Here is a 12,084-nt window from a genome sequence, read left to right as displayed (position 1 = left end):
GAGCCCTGCCACCTCACAGGGAATGTGCAACAGGAATATCAAACATGTGTTCCAACAAAGACAGCTCCTCAATTAGTACAGGATCAGCTTCTTTCAAGCACCAAAGATTTCAGCAGACTATCACATCTACTTTGTTTTTCTAGACAAACAGAGAAAATTACCACACCAACCTCCCAACACATTTGTTGAAAAACAACAAAACCCCTCAGAGTTTTGGGAAGCAGAATGATAAATGCAAGAGGAGCATGAACAGATTTTTTCCTCAGCATCTTGAGGCAGGTGTAGGCCTGCTCTGTTTAGCTCTGTTGTGTCATTTACTGGAAACAAAGTGTAGTAAATTTTGTATTATGCAGTTATAACTATTTTTTATGATTTTAGACATTGAAACCTAAGTTTACCTTTTTATTTTGAGATTCAAGCATTGCTACATTCAACACATACCTTGAACCACTTGGTGTTAACCAACATGTATCAGCTCAAATATAATTTAAATAAAGTTAAACACGACAGAACTTCACACATATGACTAAACCAGACATTCTGCACTTTCAACACGAAGATCTTACTAGAAAATATCAGTATTGCACATATTTCAAACTAAGAAGTAAGTTCAAGGACTTGTGATCAATGCTGTTGACAGAGTGAACATTTCTGCCTGGTCTTACAAATTTTACTACTGAAGATAACCAAGCACTGACTTTTAGGATCTCTGCATCAACAAAAAAGGCACATTTCTACCATCTTCTGTATGGTTTCAACCTTGGAGCTTTGCCCCACCTCCTATCCCTCATCTGTTTAGGTAAATCTCTCAAATACCTACAAAACTGCAAACAGTTGCACTGAATACAAAGTGTTTTGTGTGACTGAAGAGATTTAATTCCTCCAGCTCCAGAAGAAAGCCACGTTTCCCACAGATTACAGAAGGGCAGCAACACCCCAAGCTTGCAAGGCACATCTGGACAGGACATGTGATCAACAACAACATCTGTAAGCTCCACATCCTGCCCAGCTACCCCCAGGAAAAGAAATCTGGGAAAATATCCCATGTGCCAGTGAGGAAGTCCTTACAGTAAAGAACAAGCCATGAATACTGGGCCTGTGTATTTCTGTATCCATGCAAGTTAAACTCCAATTCTGAGGCTCACAATTAAAGATCCTTCTGTCAGATCGGTGTTAGAAATTTTAATGTTTCACAAAATTAAACAAAACCCACTCAGCTTGTCAAATAATTCATGGTTTTGCAAGTAATTTTAGATAACCTCTATTTATTGACAGATTTTAGTAAATGCTGAAATGGCAGGATAAACACAGAGCACACGTGCCTGAGAAGACTTTTAAGATGGTTCCCTACACCTAACCCAAGCCAGGCAAAAAAAGCCAGAAATGCAGTAAGAAAATGGAGATGTACACAATGAAGAGCTCACCTGTAACAGTTCAGCAGAAACTCTTTTTCTTTGAGAAAGAAAATAACTGCCATCAGCTGCTGTAATTAAGGTTACTGTAACAGAAGACAAGGCATCCTTTCCTGTCAGGGAAGGCCAACACCCACAGCTGCCTGTCTCAAAGTCATCCAGAAAGCCTTGAAATTTCTCCTTTATTCCCTCATCCCCAAACAGTTTGATTTTCTAATGAGGATGAGCCAAATCAGCTCTGGTATCTGAACTGATAAAATATTCCCTAAACCTACTTTCATACACAGCATGCAGGAGTTTGGATGGAACTCTGAGTTTCCAGAGAGAAGTATTTTGGTTTTTACTTTTTTTTTTTTCCCTTTGCTGGGGGAAAAAAAAGAACAAGCTTAAAATAGTGACAAAAATCTATACATAGCTTTGAATATAGGACCACGTTACATAAAGCTACAAAAAATTATCTAATCTATCTAATTACAGATAATTAATATTTTCTTTTTTTGGGGAGTGCTGGCAGGCATTACTGCAGTTTTCAAGAAGACATCAAAAATATTCTCATCTGAAAAAACATGATAAACATAACTGGCATGAAATTGTAGGCAAACCTTCAGATCAAGGTAGGAACACAGAGAAAAAATATTTAAGTATACACAATTCAATTAATCCTTATAACATCTACAATGTATTTCTCTTCTAAACATAAGACCTTTAGAAATTGCACTGATTTGACAAGCTGATATTCTACCTCCTCAAATTAATATACTTATTTTTAATGAAGCAGTTTCAGGCAAACTACTGGCAGAAATGAATTACATTTCCCATTAAAATGGCAACTAGGTTTTTAATCAGCCTCTTTGCCTTCACTGTATTTATATGCTACTAATTTTTCTCTCATCAAGTTCTAAATATGATCTATGAAAATAACTCCCAAGATTTAGCTTGTCTTTACCACCCTCAATGACAGAGCTACCTTACAGCTTGTCTCCTTTAAGCTCCCTCAGATCACCTTCCTCAGGTCTTCAGCCTCATTTTCATTTATCCATTATTAGGATTCCAAAACAGACACAGCACAGGAAGATCAAATTTTAACCCTTCAGTCCCATCAAATGCAGAAATAACTGTGGGTCTTCCTTTCATGACAAAACAATTCTTAATTAGCATAGAATATTTGACAAAGGGAACATATTCACAAATCCAGGTCTTCAAAATGTCTGCAACACCTTCCAAAGGAATCCAATTTTTAACCTGCTGGAGTTTCTTTATTGGATTTTAACAAGACTTAAATCCAGCAATATCTCCACATTTGCTTTTTAACTGCTTTCCCAAGCCCTTATTGCTGTGTCCACCCCCAAATACCAATAACCAGGTCAATGTGGAACACCTGGATGTATCCCTATTTTCTGCCACTTTAGGCCAGCACTAAAAATCCTGCAGAGAATTTACAAGTTATTATTTCCATGGCTCCTTACAAATTACACTTCCATAACGTCCCCAAAAAAGTATTTTTTTGGCTAACACATAAAAAAATTCCCATGTAGGCATCTAATTCCAGCACCCCCACTAAAACTGAGAGTAAGATATACATAGCAAGAGACACCACATCTTGGCTGCTTCCAGATGGCACCCTTGAATATTGTCAGTACTCCCTAGCTGGGTTCAAGACAGAAAATTCCTGCATTTCTAAGAATATACCGGGCAAGGGAAACATCACCCCCTGAAACCAGTACACTCAAACCCTCCAGACAGCCAGAAATATTCCATTATATTCCAAGAGAAACAAATCATAGCATATTCTACATCACTCCAATCAATGCAGTGGACAAGTATTAATACATTCATACATTAATTCGTTTGTAGTTAATACAAATGAATAGTCTTACAAGATATTAATTGCAAAGAACTCATTTTAGAAGGTCAGCTGTTAAAAAAAGAGGCCAAGAAGATCTGATTTTTATGTTCACAACATTATTTTTAAGTGTATTTCTATTCCAAGGCTAACCATCTCCTTTCTCTCTACTCAGAAATCATCTACTGTTTTAATAAAAATGCAGTATTCTGCCTAAAAACCTGTCCAGGAGTGTCCATATTTGGTACTAGGAAGCCTTGCACAGTATTTTAAGTTGATTATTTTGGCATCTCGAGTAAAGGTACTGCTCATAGCCAGCTCAAAGCTTTTAAAAACCTCTTAATGTTCTGCTCAACTACCAGTTGGCTCAAGTATCTATGGATTCTGCATACATTTCTGTTTGGTGAAAAACAAATCCACACTCACAAAATCCCCAGCACATTGGACACCCTGTGAAGAAATAATAAATTGAGACACTATGTTAAATAGAAACATAGGGGCTTGGGGGTATTTTTGTTTTTTATCATGACCTTGGCTAATGCTAGTTCCAACTTTATCAGTGGGGAGAAAAAAAACATTTTGAATGGAATATGTATTCTTTTCAGTCTGCACTTGAAGCAACCAAGAGACTCCCTTCAAAAAATGTCCACTTTATCTTCAGTCACATGCTTAAGAAACATTTCATTAATGCAAGCAAGCTGCTTTCAAGGTTATCTATTTCTTTTTTGCCACATAACCAGTAAAATTCTGTATAAAAAAAGACCCCATCTAAAATTCTGCCATGACCACAGGCATTAGAGACTCCAAGGACAACTCACCTAAGGGTAATTCAACAACTGGAATGCCCAATTTCCCATTTCAACCTGCTCGTAACAAAGCAGCGCTAAATGCAATTGCTGAGACAATACGGTGTGCCATATGGCTAAAACTGGATATTAAAATTGAGAATATCAATTACCAATCCACTAATGCTGAGAGCCAAAATCCATGGACAGTAAGAATTTAATCCAATTCAGCGCCTAGAACACGAGCTGAGCCCGGCGTGGAGGAGACAAATCTACTGCTGGTTTCACAGAGCGCTAACAACTCCAAGGTTTTATTGCTGCAACTGTAAAACCAGCTGAACCCAACACTTGCTTAACATCCCCAACCACAGCTCCAGGCCTGGTAGGAATCTACAAAAACAACAAAAGTTTCAGATGAATTGGCATCTGGTTTCACAGGGATTGAGAAATCATAACTAAGTTACTATTTAAGAAGAAGCAGTTTAGTTGTTTTCCACATGACCAAATCGAAGCACCAGGAAGTTCCACAGTGCAGCCAACATCTTGCTTCATTCCAGGAAAAGGCATCCTACAAGCACAATATATATTTCCACTATAATTAAAGGGCCTTGGAATTGCATCAGTTGAAGGGTTTTCTTATTCTAAGTAAACTAGTTTAAAAATTTTTAATAGCTGTGGAGGGTTTCTTCTGGGATGATATTAAGAATAATGCTACACAAAATTCTATCCACTCCCTGATTATACAGAACTTCATTAATAACTTACACAAGAATTCTCATCAAGTCCAAATACAGCATCTCCACGTTTCCATGAGGCATGGAGGTGATTTAAAAAACTGTTCTGCTAAGATTTCCTGTGGAATTTTAATTTACCATGTTGTCAAAGATTTCATGCTAGGATGCTTGCTACGTACTGACTTAGCAGCTGCAAGGACTCAACAAGGATAAATGTAATTTATCTTACCCAAAGCAGAATCTCACTTCACTCTGCTCCTTTCTGATCCTGTACTAAAGGGCCAAAGTAGTGGTAACAAAAAAATTGCACAAGTAATTTAAGGTTTAACAGGACATTAACATCAATGGAACTAGCAGTTTATTGGACAGTATTCTTAATTTTAAAAAAAATGTTCTTGAAACACCAGAGGAATAAAATGCACTCAGCTAATTTCAGTTTTGTTTTTTTTTTTATTAAAAAAAAAACACCAGCACTGCAAGCCTCAACTAAAAACGAGCTCTGCTGTTCCCAGCTTCCTTCTGCATGAGCTACAGCTGGGTTACTACAATAAACTAACAAACAACTGATTATACATTAAGTAATAGATAAACAGTAGTAAAATGTTTGATAATATCAAAGGTTTGGAGGTCACTTGAATACAGGAGACATAACAAGCATTTCTTATTTTTCTTGCTGGGAAGTGTATTGTTTTAAGCCTGAGTCCAGTATATCAAATATTAACCAAGCTATTTTATTTAGGCTACCGAAGTTAAGGTGTTTGGCACTATAGTGAAATATCACAGGAGCTACAAATCAAAAGTCCATTTTTCTCAAAAGATACTAAAAACCACACGTAAAAGGCTTTAGAAATTTACAGTGTTATTTTGAAACAGACTACTCAGACACAGAGCTGTTTTAACACCCCCCAGCCTTTCTTATTCCTGCCCATTAAAAGAACAGTTATCCAGAGGATGGCAGTAATTCTGGGTCAGCAGCAGCCTCAAACCCTCCACAAATGGTGAGTGTTCTGAGGCAGACAGGAGACTCTCCTGTGTCACAGAAAGACACCTGTCTGCACAGGCTCTGATCTGAGATTACCTGGCCAGCAGAGACCCACGGCCCAGCAGCCTTTGTCTACCTGTGCTCTACGTTTAAAAACTGGCTTTTAGCAACAGGCTTCACAAAAGCCAGGGACATTTTGGTGGTGTTAAGCAGGCACTGCAAGGTAAAAACGAAAATCGTGTCACCCCTTTATTCAGTTAAGAGCCTATGTGAACATTTCAATAAAACTATTTACTCCTCCCACCTAGTTCCTATCTGGAGGAGCTCACAAAAATTAAGAAAAAAAAAAAAAACCCACAGATTTCTCACAGCAATCTTCCAAACGCTCCTCCTACCCCCACCCCAGAACAGAAGAAAGCAAAGAGAATGAGAAAGTAAATCTAAAACACAATTACGAAATAAGATCTAGTTTGGCAAAGCTGGGGTGAGGAGGAGTTGAAAAATGAGAGCTGCCTTGCTGCAAACGCCATCTTGTTGCAGCTACTGGGCCCAGGCACAGAGAGATCCATTCATTCACAGCAAAAAGAAAATCAAACAGACACCCTGGCTAATCTGCAGCCACCAAAACAACTACACTATTATCACCCCTTCTCCTTCTCCTCTCCTCAAGCACAAGGGAGAGAAATAAACTCTGATCTATCACATTTAGGGACGGATTTAGGTATTAACATATTATCTTCATTTCATCACACGTATTTCACATACAAATCGACAGCATTTTGTCTTGATTCACATCCTCGTGTCCAGATCAGCTTAAAATATGGGATAAATGTCTCACGATTAGGTGCAGATATCCTACAGCAGCAAAACGTTTAATTTTTCAGTCTTAAATCGCCTCCCCAAGTTGAGCCAACTATTCTCAGAAGCTGTTTCAATAATCACTTAAGCCTTACATTTACAGTGCTTTCCTCCTATTTCCTCCTGTGGAGACAATACATAATAACGTGGCAGTCGGCACATCCTAGAAAGGATGCCTGGTTTAAAACGAGTCCCAGCCATGACTTTGTTAGAGAATAATGAAATATCACATTCGTTAAAATTTCAGTTCATCTTCAGGAATGATAAATTGACATCTTACAACAACCTCTACATCATTCTGATTTTCTTCTGGACAAGATTTTTTTGTTAATAAAACGCCTCACCTCTTTCATATTTACATGCAAGGCTTTACACATCTTCGTTCCCTACAAAGCTGTAGGATTAAAAACCCTACACGTTCAATACCCCTTGCATGGATTAAAAAAGAAAAAAAAAAAAAAAAAGCTGAAATCCTTTCGATAAAAAGCTCAGAATTGAAGCAATATTTTAAACAACATTTCCAAGGAGAAAACTCCATCTTTCTATTGTAGCAAACACCCTCCATGATCTTCGTTATCGCTGCTACGGGCACAAAAAAATATGCAGCACCGTAATACATGGGGGAACAAATATGCGGTTTGAATCCATCCTCGGTTCCGGTTCTAACGAGAACAAAACCTTCCCTACCCCTCCCTCGCCCAGCACACCCAGCGTGAGCCCCATCTGCGAGCCCTCGGCTGGCTGGGGGTGCTGGAAGCAGCCTTACCCTGTTTGTCTCACCCCCGGCTCCTCTTAATCAGTTTTCCACCATTACAGCAGCCACACCATTGCCTTTTTTTTTTTTTTTTTTTTTCCTCCTTCCCCTTGAATCTCTCTCCAAATATTCCCTCTGCCGGTTGGATCGCTCCGGAACTCGCCTTTTGTGGCTTAAGACAAGACCCCAAAACCGTCTAGCAGGGACCACTACAGCGTAATTATAATTAAAAATGGAACCCCGCAAGATCCGAGGTCTCCTCCCTTTTCGCCTGGAAGCCTTCGAAAGGCAATCAGTCCCACCCCCACCTTTTTCCCCTCCTCCTCCAGCTACAAACACACTTCTTTTTTAGGGGAAGCTGGAGCCCCGAGGAGGTGGGAAGCGCGGGGGAGGGGGGCTATTTCCAACCCCGCCATTCCGGGGGTCGCCGAGAACGGGGGCGATGAGGAGGCGGCGGCCCAGGGGGCCCCCGGTGCGGCGGCGGAAGGGGAGGACAAGGGAGGAAAGGAGAGGGAAAGGAGAAGTGCGGCAGGAGGAGGAAGCGCGGGGGAGGGGAAGGAGCGGGGCTGAGGGGGAGCCGAGGGAAGATGGCCCCGGGGTGGGGCCGGCCGGGGCTCGGCGGGCGGGAAACGCGTTCTGAGGGACCCCCGCCCGCCCCGCACCCCTCACACGGTTACCTGCCCTCCCGGCCGCTGCTCATGAACCGGGCCGGTCCGTCCGCCGCCCGCGGTCCTGCCCGCGTCCCGCCGGCCTGGGGAGGGAAGGGGGGCGGAGGAGGAGGAGGAGGCGGCGGAGGAGGAGCGGGGGAGCCGCCCGCGATGCGCCCGGCGGGTCCCGGGGAAGGCGGCAGAGCCGAGCGGGAAGGAGGGATCCGCGGGGGAGGGGGTGTCGCTGGGTCTCGACTCCTCCTCAGCCCGCTCAGCTCCCCGCAGCCATCGGGCAGCGGCAGCCTGGGCGCGGCGAACCTCCCTCCTTCCCCTCCTCCCTCCGCCCCGCCCGTGCTGCCCGCCCGGGAAACCCCGGCTCGGCTCCCACCCCACCCCGCCCCGGCCCGCCGCCCCGCGCAGCCCCGCCGCTCCCCGCCGACCCTCACCGGAGGCTCCGCCGCCCCGGCCGCCGCGAGCCTCACCGGAGGCTCCGCCGCCTGCACCGGGCACCCGCCCAGCGCGGCCGGGAGGGAGGGCGGGCGGTGCGCGCTCCCGGGAGCCTCGCGGTGCGCGCACCCGCGCGGGCAACGCCCTTCGGCCCCTTACGCTGGCGGCGGCCGCGCGCTTCCCGCCTCCCGCCCGCGCTCCCGCGCGCTCCCTCCCCTCAGCGAACAAAGGGCGAGGGCGGGCGGCGTGCGGGGGGATCGCGGCCGCCCCGCCGGCCCTGCAGGCCGAAAACAAGTCTGAAAGAGCCGCACGGGAACAAAAAGACACGCAGCTGAACCCACAAATGGTGTTTAAGCTTAGGGCTGGGAGAGGCAGAGCCTCCACACCACGTTAAATGGGAGTGCTCCGGGCCGCCGAGCGGGAAAGGGCGGGAGAGGCCACAGGCCTTAAAATGCTGCTCACAAGAGGCTGGCGGCTGATAAATATCTTCATATCATCGTGTGAGGAGAGACTGCGGGAGCTGGGCCTGGTTAGTCTGGGAAGGGAAGACTGAGGAGGGATCTTATTAATGAATAAAAATATTTCCCAGGGGGTGTCAGGGGATGGTGCCAGGCTCGCAGTGACAGGACAGGGAGCAATGACTGTAAACTAAACCAGAAGTTCCTCCTCAGCATGAGGAAGAGCCTCTTTCCATGAGGGTGGCAGGGAGCAGCTGTGTGTGGAGTTTCCCTTTCTGGAGCCATCCCAAACCCACCTTGGCACCATTCCTGTTTCATCTGCTCCAGGTGACCCTGTCTTGGCCAGGGTGATCTCCAGAGAGCCCTTCCAACCCTCACAAATCTGTGATTTGGGGATCTTTCCCTCAGGAACTTGACAAATACCAATTCTGTAGCTTAGAAATTCTTTTTCCAGCTTTGCTTATAAAGGTACTCACACAGCCAAAGTTTCCAGAGCATTCTTTTCGTGTTCTCCTCACAGCATTCATCACTGCTCTGGAAGGGTTTGCATGAAAGAGAAAGTAGGAAAAAAATAATAAGGAAGCATAAAATTTGCAATTTCTGTCTTGCAGATGGGACCTCACATAAACCAGGCAGGAGACATGTCACCAAAATGGAATAATTTCCCTCCAGAACTCATACTGAAACCCTAATTAATAATGAAAAGTAAGTGGAGATACACTGTTGTGTCACTTTTCCTCCTATCACATGTATAAATCTGGGGTTTTTTCCAAATGTTTGTTTATACCTTGCTAAAAGGCGGGGCTACTTGGCAACCAAAATAGGTTTATAGTAAAAGTAAAACAACCCACAGCATTATAGCCAATTTTCAATTAAAACCTATCCAGCATGAATACACTGTCATGAAATAAACAAAAGATCCCACAACGCACGAAAACCCCACAAACACGACAGAAAACAACCAAAAAAGGTTAATGAGGCCAATATTTCTTCTGCAGACTCTTCCCTCAGTAGATTCTTGCTTCCCTAGAATTTAAACCAATGTTCCTTCTGTCATGCCTTCTGAAGGGAGGTGTGGTTACCTTTAATTAGTGAAAGAAAGATCAGGTTTGCCGTTTAAACTGTAGGAAAGTGGATTGGCTATTATTCAGGTTGTCTGTTATGAGAAATTCTTAGATCCTGGTGTGGCTAAGCCTTTGATTTATAATGATCAAATGTTTGTTTTTAAATAACTTTTATGATGCACTAAAGCTTTAATTCATCACCTTGAGATTTACAAATAACAAAATAAGAAATTTACTGAAATAAAAATAAATTATTCTTGAATTACTGTCCCAAATTGCTAATATTCTTTCCAGTAACCATTTCTGTTCCCCCCCTGAAATGTGGACAGGAATTATCCTGTTAAAATCTGTGGAACCACATTGGATGCAGATGGGGATGTCAGTGTTCTTGAGGCTAGAGATTCATCCAGCATCCCCACCTGGAAAATACTGATTAAATCAAAGGGCTTAAGAAACACCACAAGTTTATTAGATATTTGCAAAGTTGCCTACAGATTTCAAAGGCAGTTAAACACAATATTTTAGTCATTAAATCGAAGTGAGATTTATACTAGGCAAGTTGCATGTTGGTTTTTTAAACATTTTTTTAGTTAGAGATTGCTTTTAGGCTTAGCAGAGATTAAAATATGGGAATACTCCATTTATGTGGAAAAGAATGACCACTTAATACATGAAGCAAAAAAAGGTACCATACATAAAAGGTTAAAAAAAAATCCTTGTTTTACAAAGGAAAAATTCTCAATCTGATGAGATTTTGTGGAAAATTTTCAGCTACCACTGGATCATACAGAGAAAAATCTGTGGAATGAACAAAAATAACGTTCTGAGATTGATAGCAAATAGTAAATCACATTTTGCTTCTTTGAGAAAATAGCTGCACTGAGATTTTGTTCTTGGACTAGAACAGTTGCACTGTGAATTAATTATATCATAAATTACATAATTATAACTGATATCATTTTAAACTAATGCATGCTTTTATCCCATTGCACATTCCTATCATACAACTCCTGCTTTTCCTCCTTAGATTTCTCTTACATGCTTTTACCAGTGTGTAATTCTACTAACTAAACATGGTTTGGATTTTTTTTTAAATAAAATACACATTCAGATCTTATCCTCTCCTAAGAATCTCTATTTTTTTTCCAGCATTCTAATTTTTATGCATTCTGTGTTTCATGAGAGCTAAAGGGAATTTCTGTCCACAGGTCTGTGCTCTGCCATGTCTTCAAATCCATGGAATTTGGGTAAGGAAACTGCATCAGTCAGAAGAGTTTATAGCACATTTACACACAGCCAATGCTTTCACCACCTCTTCTTCTGTAAAAATACAAATGTTGCAATAGTTCCTGTTTCTGATCCAGTGGCTTCATTACATCCTATTCTGCAGTGAGAAGTTTGATTGATGTACAGTCACACTGCTCTTATGGGGAGGGATCCTGAGGGTTGGAAGTCATTGTTTGCAGAGGGGAGCTTCTTCCAGGTGGGCTGGGTGGGCTTTGGAATTTTGGAAATCTCACTGGGCAAATCAGTTTTGCTGCATAAACCTGGCAGAGGAATCCCACACTGCTGTGGTTTATTCTGCTGTCCTCATATGATCCTGTGCTGGAAGCTGCTGCACAGGCATTCTTTTTATTTTTTAAATTTCTTTTTCATTTTTAATCCTAATTTTTCACACAGATCCATGAACTGCCATAGTTTGCACTATTCAGGGGACAAATGACCAGAATTAAGTGGACTTACCAGATATAAGTTTATCTCTTTCTATACACTGCAAAAATATTGTTTAAAACTAAAAGTTTAGCTGAAAACACCTGTGAATAATTGAATCTGGTATGGGGAATTAATAAAACAAATTTTAATGTGTTTTGATTAGTCCACTTTGAAGTTACAGTTTTGATCCTGGGTTAGAGCTGCAGAAAACCTCTCTGTAGAAAGGTTGCTCCACAGTTCTCCATTGCAAAATTTCTTGTACCTTTTTCTCAACCAGCTGACATTAACCCCTTTGTAGGGAGCATCCTGAATTAGGTGAAGCTTTGCCCAGTTTCACTTCTTAAAGTAATTAATTTTTGCATGCAAATACCACTGTTATAATCAAAA

General features: G+C 42.1%; 1 protein-coding gene and 1 long non-coding RNA gene across 7 annotated transcripts in view; one reads left to right on the top strand and one right to left on the bottom strand.

Annotated features, from left to right (window-relative positions):
* The window catches only part of GNB1 (G protein subunit beta 1), a 37,750-nt gene extending 29,193 nt beyond the window's left edge, over nucleotides 1-8,557 (bottom strand). For 4 of the 6 annotated variants that reach the window (XM_084220417.1, XM_084220414.1, XM_084220415.1 and 1 more), the window contains exon 1: nucleotides 8,046-8,354. The gene's annotated coding sequence lies outside the window, so the exon portion shown is untranslated. Of the gene's footprint in view, nucleotides 1-8,045; nucleotides 8,355-8,461 lie in introns of those variants that run through there. The other 2 variants (XM_084220416.1, XM_084220418.1) reach the window with 2 other exon arrangements.
* Nucleotides 8,558-8,786: 229 nt separating this feature from the next.
* On the top strand, nucleotides 8,787-11,318 carry LOC311162050. The gene is made up of 3 exons (XR_014616679.1): nucleotides 8,787-8,991; nucleotides 9,532-9,625; nucleotides 11,193-11,318. It is a non-coding gene; the product is annotated as an uncharacterized lncRNA (long non-coding RNA).
* Nucleotides 11,319-12,084: the final 766 nt, after the last annotated feature.

The sequence above is a fragment of the Fringilla coelebs genome, assembly GCF_963513975.1.
Source record: "Fringilla coelebs genome assembly, chromosome: 22".
NCBI lineage: Eukaryota > Metazoa > Chordata > Aves > Passeriformes > Fringillidae > Fringilla > Fringilla coelebs.
Note: the sequence above shows the minus strand (reverse complement) of the source record. Positions and strands in the feature narration are given on the sequence as shown.